The 9,714-nt window shown below is 39.9% G+C and overlaps 1 protein-coding gene across 1 annotated transcript in view; it reads left to right on the top strand.

Annotated features, from left to right (window-relative positions):
* The first annotated feature begins 3,431 nt into the window (after positions 1-3,431).
* BAZ2B (bromodomain adjacent to zinc finger domain 2B) overlaps positions 3,432-9,714 on the top strand; it is a 260,570-nt gene continuing 254,287 nt past the window's right edge. Inside the window, exon 1 of the mRNA XM_039328386.1 lies at positions 3,432-7,152. The gene's annotated coding sequence lies outside the window, so the exon portion shown is untranslated. The remainder of the gene's footprint in view (positions 7,153-9,714) is intronic.

Here is a 9,714-nt window from a genome sequence, read left to right as displayed (position 1 = left end):
ACATGCCTTAAAATTGTCAAGTTTGGGAAACACTGTGATAAGGGGACAGTGCAAATTCTTTTCCATTGTCTACTGTAGTTCTCTAAATACATTCAGCTTGTATTTTTATATTTCTATACTTTGAGAGTATATATAATACTTTAATTATAATTATATTATAGTTGTTTATATTATTCTAATTATGTATAATTTTAATGTTAATTTAATAAAGCAAGTATGTTGTGTTTGTGTGCAAGTATACTTTATTAAATTAACATTAAAAACATTGGCAGTGCCAATAATAGGAAAATAATATATTTAACATTTAACATTAATATTTTATTCTATTGTAATATTTAATAGAAATATTAATTTTTACTTCACTGTTATACAAATACTAACAAACTATGTGGTCTGAATTAACAATGAACTGTATAAAGAAAATTTGACAAGGCCTCTTTCTTGGTTTTCTGTTGAAGAAAGTCTATTCAAAAATTTAACAAATAGTACGTATCAGCAGTTCATTCTGGAACTATTTTTTCTATATAAATCCAATAATCAGTCAATCAACAAATACTAGGCAGCGTCCTTAATGACTACTTGGCTCAGGAGTCTCCTCTTGAGAAACGAAATTGTTAAGCTAAGAGGCCTGTAAAGAAGCCCCTTTTTAAAGGAGAAATCATGGTGGTTTTTAAGCTGCAGTGAAAATAAAGACATCTTCATTTCAAGTGTAATCTCTCTGGTAGAGAAACTAGCACTGTCCCCAACCACACTCCACTGAAGTTCCTTAAAAAATGTGTCATTTTCCAGTCTCGTGCCATTTTGGCTTCTGAGTTTTTGATATGATTAACATATTTCTTCAAATCATCAAATCTGTTTATTTTTTAACAATATTTAAAACATCAGGTACAATCTAAAACAAAGAATTGCTGCAAGGACAGTACAGTCATGCTGCAAATATATTTTTTTTTCCGTGTGCTGGTGAATATCCAAGTATTGTGACTGAGAAGCCTGGAAGAATAAAAAAAAAAAAAATTCTTTGGATGGCACTGAAAAAAACCCAGTTTCGCATCAGACAAACTTGGGGAAACCATTGGAGCAGAATAAATTACCAGAACTACTTTTTAAGAATCAGTTGCATTACTTCATTCTGCAGAGGCTCCCAAAAAAGGCAATAGACCTCTCAGGAGATGTCAAGGGAGGAGAAACTCCTTCAGTTAATTGGTCTTCCAACTGGGACTTCCAAAGTGAAAAACAGTAGCTTGAATTTAGGCAGGGAAAGGACCAAGAAGCCAGTATGGATCGTAGCACCTGTACTGTAATAAAATCATAATGGAGTGAGCATCTGCTGCCCCATTTTGGAGTTGTAGAAGTTTCCTTGGCTCCTTCAAAGGCCACTCCTCATGTAATATTATATGGGTCTCCAGCTGGGAAGTTAATAGTGAGGCTGAGAGTGATAAAGCTATTTCTATTTTTTGAAGTTAGGCCTGGGAATTAGTAGATCAAATCTGAACTGATCAAAAGTGCTCAATGTCAATCCAAGACCATTCCTAAAATGCAATCCAGATAATTTATAACAGCCTTTCCCAATCTGATGTCATGCTCTTGCTGGGTATATTGTGGCTGATGGAAAGTTATAACCCTTCACATGTGAAAGATCCTGGTTTGGGAAGTTTGCTCCCTCTCGAAGAAGATTAAGCATCATCTTTTTCAGATGGAATTTCAGTATATTGACTTTTAGCTCATTCATCTTCCTGCAAAATTGTTCAGACCATTATTTGCTTTACTTGGACCACATGAAAAGAACAGATGTCATCTTGTATCAGTGAAATTTTAACCCACATCTCCAGATAACCTGACTTCATGGTTTCATGTAAATATTTCAAAAAATTGAACTTTGTAGAACCATTAGGCAGAGTCACACTCTCTTAGTACAGCACTGGGTTTTGGAATTAATCATTCAAATAACAATATAGTATTTCCAAAATCAACTCAGATCATCTAATCAGAAGAGTCCCGTAACTGGTGATGTAAAAAGCCTTTAAAAGAATTGGGTCTAAAACCTAAATAGTAAGTGATTGTATCAACTCTGATGTCAATTTTATTTATGCAGGATATGAACCTTACCTTGATTTCATTCTCCTAAAGGTACATTTGTTCCCTTTTTCCCATAATGGCACAATGAAAGATTGTCTCTGCTCACAATGCAATACTTGGAAAGAAAAGCTGTTTTTGTCTCTTAGATGTGGGTCCAATTTCTATACTCCCACCTTTGAAAAACCCACCCTTCATGTTCTGTAAATCACGAAACCCGTTTATGGGCCTTGACTTTCCTGTAGAATTTCTTTCAGGCTCATTTCTAGCAGGATAATTATTTCAGAACAGGCAAGTCACGGTGATCAACAACAGATCAATCTAGCTGCAAAGCTATTAAAGTTGTGTTTTAAGTATTCACGAGCTTTTTTGTCCTTCTGTACTCTTTGATTATAGGGAAATGAAGTAGCTCCACATTCATTTGACTACTCTAGGGTGACATCATAAACCAGGGAGTGTAACAGCATAAAGGCAGGAGTACTTAGGCATGTTAAACTGTATAAATAGCCCTCAGAGAGCATAAGCTCTTCTGTGCCAACAAGTATCTGAGATAAAAGTAAAGCTCTTAAACCCAGAGTAAATTTTCTGAGCACGAAAGTTATGCTTTTAGAGCTTTCCACTGAGGTCTTACTTATAAGTATAATATTTTAAGGCATAGTTGCACCATAATTGAATGAAAAAATTAGCTTTTTAAAACAAATCTACTATAATGCTTTTTCTTTCCAATTCATAGCACGTCCTTCCTACAAATGCTTCCATTTTTTACTAGAAACATGGTTGATGCACACTTTGCAGAAATATTTTTGCCCTGATGTTATGTTTTTGCAGGGCAATTCCATAGGGGTCTAATAAGAAATAAACCCTGCTGAGTTCAGTGGATCTAACCTCTGGGTAAGCGTGTCTAGCTTTGCGGCCCTACTGCACATACTTTCCAATAGCTTCTTCATTGTTATCATGCAACTGCTCTCACTATGCACATTGTGAGCACTGCAAAAACACATACAAATGTGGCAGATTTCAGTAGCAGGTCACACAAATTGGAAATAATCTTGCAGGTACAGGACTTTTCTTTCCTGTTGACATGATTGCATACATTGGGGTTTTTGCTTCCTAAAGCAACAGTGAATTCACTGTTGCTTTTAGACTGTGTACCCAGAAAATGTCTAGCTCCTTGGAAGTTTAACTAGAAAATTAATAATGATGGACAAGACTTGTGGGAGTCAGATGCTCAGTTCCCTATTACATTCCTGCAACAAGCAGCAGTGCCAAAATAGTGGTGTTGATTTGGGAAATCCTTACTTCAAATAGGGCAATGCTCTTTAAGAGTTATACCACAATTAATTTGCCAGCACACAAAACTTAAATAACATATTTAATATGGAAAAAAACTACCTTGCTATCAATGCTTTGCACAACCAAATGCATATCAATGCATGGAGTTCATTTACATAAGCCAAGACTACGTAACATTCCAAGAACTGCCTTTTCTCTGATTGCAGCAGGTGTCTTTTTCCAGTTATTTCCATATAGTCAGTAACTGGTAGGTAAATCACAGAAAATTGACAGAAGCATGTCAAAACATCGCCTGGAGAAGGAAGACGAAGACAGCAAAGAACAGGGGACCAAAATAGGAAGTGGCACATCAGTGGTGTTTTCACAAAGGGTGAAAACTTGGAAAGATGGAAGATATTTTAAATTTAATTCATCCAGGCCATACAGACACTTTCCCACTATTTTTTTTTTTAAAAAAAGCCCAGATTATGACGAGGAAGCCACATTTAGGAATTATTTAGGAATATAGGAGGGTTTATACTTATATGCAGTCAAAATTCAATGAATAATTATGCATAGGGATTACAGATATCATATAATAACAGGGATTTTGATATGTATGAATATTTTGTCTGTGGGAACAATTAGTTCATGGAAAGCCAAAGCAACTATCACTTCTTGTATGGGAATTCCACTTGATTTTGACTACAAACACCATCAGTGGATTTTATTATATTTTAAAATGCATATTGAAGCCCCCATCCCCAATTCCAGTAGATTGTTTCAATTCCAGTGAATTGAAGCAGATATTGTTTAAATGCCTTGTAAATATAACATTTGGAAAAGCAAAGCATGGAAAAGATGGAGGCTTGCCTATAATGTTCTTCTGAATGGGATGGCATCTTAAGATGTTGTCAGGTATATGATAGTTATTAGCAACCCCTTGATTCCTGTGTATCTAGATAAGCAAGTGTTTTGATCCAAATGACAATCCAACAATGCCATAAATTTTGATGCTTGCTACACAAGGATGTTCCTTTATCTATATAGTTGTTCCTTTATCTATATAGTTAAATTTGCCGCAATGCAATTTTTAGGATTACAGCACTATAAACATTTTATACTGTACTATCCAATACAATGAAATGTCTTTACCTCTTCTGTTACATGTGATTAACAGTTTTTTCCCTGACATTATTAGCTGAAAGATTTTTCTTTCAATGATGGATTTATTTCCAGGATCTGAAAACTATTACCATTTACTCTGTGCATTATCTAAATACCTTGTTTACTTTTGTGTATTTTAAAACTTGGTTGTCTTTTAAAAGAGGCAAAAATTGATTCTTCTAAGAAAAGTATTAGCTTTTGGTCCACAGCTTTTTGAGTGAGAGATCTGATTGTCTATATATTCATAACTATATTCTTATGCCATATTTTAACTCCAAGATTATTAGTAAATTTTGAGGTTATAGAACTAGTGACCCAATCAAACATTTACAGACTTCGGCCTTTGAGTTAATTAAATGTGGGTTAATAATGTATTATAAGGAAATTATTGTTATTACTGTTATTAGGTAGTTACTCAAATTATAGCTTCAAAGGAATGCAGAGCATAGAGAAACTCAGGATTAAATTATGCATTTGAACTATAGGCCAGCTTTTACTGTTCAGACAGTTCGCTACTAAGAGAAATTGTGTGTCATTGAAATTAAATGCTTTTCTGGGGATAGAAGGCTCCAGTTTTTTAATGAAATTACTGAGTGTGGAATAGTGAAATGATTAAAATCTGTATTCCGGGAATGTGGCAGCACACACACAAAAAATCAATAAATGCTAGCACAATTTTGCTGCTGAAAGTGAATACTAGGAATGAAACAAACTACCACCAATTGCACAATTAAAATTGTAGGTCATTAACTGAGATTTTGTCATCAACTTGCTAAGACATTATTTCTACATTTTTTTTTCTTTTGGAATACATTTTCCTGTGTAATGAGGAGCTTTTCAGATAGCCTTGTTAGATGGGCAGGATATTTAGCCCTTCCCCCAGTGGCTCTTGCATTGCAATCATTGTGCTTGCACTTATTATGTTACAAATGACCGAGGTAAGGCTGACATTCTCATTGCATGCAAAAAGACCTAGCCTGCCAAGAGTTGTTTTTTTTTTTCCTCTCCTAATGAAGCAGCTTTGTGAAATCTCTCCATGCGCTAATACTAATGAAGATCCTCCAGTACAATTAAAATCACAGCCAGGGTCTGAAGAGGAAACCCAGGACAATGGTATCTACATATGCATATAATTTTGATGTTGCAACCAGCTTTTGTTCAGAACTGATGTTAAAAAATCTGCAGATTTTAGAGGGCTTTACTCACAATGCAAAGAATTGTTAGCAATTTGCATGCTCCAATTTCAGATTGCCAAACCCAATAATATCTTCTTGCACTTTGCTATTTCTTGTCAAAATCTCTTCTCCATTGTAGGTTTTAAGGTTATATGTTTTATAGTTCACAGGAAGCAATGGTTGGCTTGCAGTGTACTTTAACCCCGACTTAGCACAACTTTAATCCAATGCCAGGAGACGTTTTAGAAACTACTGAATCAGAAAACTGATTAATTTTTTTAGAACTCTTTTGCATTTCTCTCTTTTTTTCTGGAAAAGATGTAATTATCTGTGTCTACAATAACTACCAAGCCCCCATATATTAGACTATGTTTATACATAGCAAAAAGGCCAAGAGCTGATAGCTTGGATACTGAAAACACATTTGGCTGTCTTGCTGCGGTCTTAATGAGGATGCAAAATACTACTTAAAACAATTATTGGGATATCTTTTGATATTCTTCCGTTTAAAGGAGACGGCTATTGGCCGAGGGAAGATAGCATTTATCTGCTGGGGGGCCGATATAAGGATGGCCAGCTCGCCGGCTCTCCCTTTTCTCTTACTTGGAGTGTGCCTGCATCGCTGGGTAGCCTGCACACTCCTACTCAGGAAGGAATCGGAGCTGCTTCTTTCCGTGCCAATCGTTTACACACACACACACACACCCCCGCCAATGTACAGCGCCCTAAAAATGTTAGTGACGATTTCCCGGCGTTTTGCCCAGGATGCGTTCACTTCGGGACCCCGCCTGAGGGACCAACGTCTGGCCAGCCCCTTCCTTATGGGGCGAGCGAGCGGTACCTCTTCCCCAAAACAAAGCGGCTCAACTTTCTTCCAACTTGAGAGGGTGCTCCTTGAGGGGTCCGAAACGCGAGCAAAGCAAGAGGGTGAACTTTGAGAAGGAACGGCGCCCTTGGTCTCCTGGCCTGCTGCTGCTGCTGTTGCGGCTTCCCTGGCCTGATAGGTCCTGTATTGCTGAAGCTGAAATGAGATAAACAATTCTCTTTCTTTCTCTTTCTCTCTCCACCCCCCCCCCCGGTCTCTTTAACAGCAACTTTCATTGTTAGAAAGAGAGGAGCGAGTTGGTTGACGTCACTTTGGGTCGGTGAAGCCTTTGCCTGGAAGTGAAGCTGAATAAACCTTGAGGAGAGGAGAATCGGCTTCAAGCTGCTGCCGCTGGAACGAACTAAAGCAGAGACGGAGCGGGAACGAGGCGGGTTATCTATCATGAATCCTTCTAGTTAGATTCACCCCCTCCTTTTCTCTCTCTCTTCCACACACACACCCCGGCCCGGTCTTTCTTCACTCCCTTCTCCAGCCTGTTTGGAGGAAGGCTGCGTTCCCAGCATCCAGATCACACAACCGGAGCGGTGCGCGCGTGGAAGGGAGCGGGGAAAGCCGTCGCTTCGCGTCTCATTTGCAAAGGTGAGTTCGAATCGATTCCGGAGGCGGAGGGAAAAGGGTGGCTTAAGGGGGAAGTGCAAGTTGTGCTGCCGGCCGAGGCGCCCCGAGCTTTGGCTTCCAAGCCGGCGGGGGCGGGGAGGGAGCGGCAGAGAAAATGGGAGAGAAAGAAGCTGGGGGTGGCGCGGGGAAAACCTCTTGGCAGCCTCGGGAGTATCTGGCGGTTCTCTGTGGCAGCTCTTTGTTGCCAGGGCGCTGCTGGCTTGTGCATGCGAGGGGCGTTCGCTGGGTGCCCGTCTATCTCTCGGTCTTTCGACAGTTCGTTCACAGACGGATATACAGAGAGAGAGAGAGAGAGAGAGAGACGGGGGGGGGGGACTACCAGTCGCCGGCTCGGTGCATCTGCGGTAGCGGTGGCTCAACTAGTAGAGCAAAGTGAAACTGACCTTGTGCCCGAGAGACAGGAGGGGCGGGTAGACTTAACACGGGCTCGGGGGCTGGAGCCGCGGCTTTCCGCGGTGGGTGGGGGACACCTTTGGTGCCTGGGGTTTTGCAACACCCTTCCACCCCCACACCCCACCCCCGTGGCTGGCAATAAAAGTCTGGGGGGGGGGGCGATTCCGAGAGTCTTTTTTGGTACCCGCCCGCTAGCGACCTTCCTCGCTTCAGAACTGCCGCTGCGCTTTTGTGCCCTCTCGCCCTGCCTGGCTGCTTGAATCGCTTTCTCCTTCGTTTGCTGAGGCGACTTTGAGCATGACAGCCAGCCTCAGATACGGGGCGGTTGCCCTCTCCCTCTTTGGCTCCCCCCCCCAAGTGTGGGAGAAGGCACCTCCCGGGGAAGAGGGCACGAAGGAGTCCGAGGCTCCCTCGCCTTCCTCGAGGTCTCTGGCCGTGCCCGTCTCTTTCCCCTCCCCTCCGCTTTCACAGTCAACTCCCCCTCCTTGCCTCCCGCTTTATGCGTTTTCTTTTTAAAGCGCTCCCCGGCCAGCGTTGAATCCGAGGCTGCGGCCGCTTTGCAAAAAGTGGGGTGTGGGTACAGCTAAGAAGGATGGGGGGCGGGCGGGAGTCGTGGTTGCTTTCTCGGGGCATTTGCTGCTTTCTTTTTTCCAACAACCTCTTTCTCTCCCCCCCCTCCGGTCTTTTGTGTGTGTGTCGCTTCCTTATAAAGCCGGAGACGCAGCTGCTGCCTTTAGCCGAGTTGTTGAAATTTATCCCTTTGTGTATATTACAATATCCTCCATTTTTCTGCCCTCTAAACAACAAGCCTTTCGCCATCTTGGGCTTTTTTTTTTAAAAAAAAAATCAAGTCCGGGTCTGCGTGCGTGTGTGTCTTTTAAAGGATAAGAGGATGAAATGATTCAAGTCCCGGCGAATAACCCACAAAGTTTAGGCAATCTTACAAGGACGGATAGTGACGTCATGTAAAGTTTAAAAGGGATTTTTCCCCCCTCCCTCTTTTCCCTACAACGTTGCGTTCTTGGATGTTTATTTTCTTCCAAATGATTTCTGGTCGAGCAAGTTTTAAGCTACGAATGAAGGTTATAATTTACATTTATAAAATGGACAGAAGAAGTTGTACGGCCTGAATTTTTGGGACAGGTGGAGAAAGAATTGGTTTTCTATAGGGCAGACTATGTTCTTTGTGGTGTTTCAGTTTTCATCCATAGATTTTTTTTTTGTTAATTATCAGGTTAAAATGGTAATACTATACAAAGGATAAGACTTGAGTGAAAAGCAAGTATTTTCATTTGTAAATATTGTAGTTCTGTGCTTGAGCCATATATAGATGAGGTACTTAAAAATTTTCCTGGCATAATTGAGGGCACAGAAAATATATCGGCTGCAGTTACATTTTTTTTTAAAGTTTGTGGATTGTTTTTCTTAGGTTTACCAATACCATACCCTGGCCCCATTCTGGAAAGGACCTGTGGATTGTGTTCCAGATGCTATGGCTTTCAAAATACTATTAGTATGCTAAATTCCCAATTGCTCCCTAATAAGATTAAAACGAAAAACATCTTAGTTGCATCATCTCACCTTGATGTCTTTGCTTATAAAAAGGGAGACCAGAAAAACTGCTGCTTCATTTTATTTCTCAACAGACACCCCTTTTCATTTTATAAAGTTACCCTGATCACAAGGCAGAACTTAATAAAACATTGAGCACTTCATAAATAATAAAATCATTAAGCAGGCTTCTACTTTCTTGTTTCTTGCATTTGTTTTGTATTTACTCTAACATCTCAGTAACATCTGCATTAACATCTCATGAAATTCCTTGTGTTTAATTTGCATTTCCTTTGTTTTTGTGGGTGGAAAAGAAAAAAACCCCAACATTTACTACAGTTAAATGGAAATTAAAAGGAACCTTTTTAGTATGTCAAGTTTTTTTCTTCCAATACAGTATAAACTGAAGGAGAGATTTAGTGTATTTTTATGCTTGGATTGGAAGTATGCTTTCATGTTTACAAAATTAAGCTATTTACATTAGTATGTCTTTTCCTTTCTTGCCTGCCCTTTTCCCCCTTTATTTCTTTGAAAAGAAGCCACTTCAGAAAGCTTGGCTGAATTGAATGGCTGCCAGTT

The sequence above is a fragment of the Crotalus tigris genome, unplaced genomic scaffold (genome assembly GCF_016545835.1).
Source record: "Crotalus tigris isolate CLP2741 ecotype Arizona unplaced genomic scaffold, ASM1654583v1 scf7180000024376.1991246, whole genome shotgun sequence".
In the NCBI taxonomy this organism is placed as follows: Eukaryota; Metazoa; Chordata; class Lepidosauria; order Squamata; family Viperidae; genus Crotalus; species Crotalus tigris.
The sequence above is the reverse complement of the archived record's forward strand: the minus strand, read 5'-3'. Positions and strand labels throughout refer to the sequence as shown.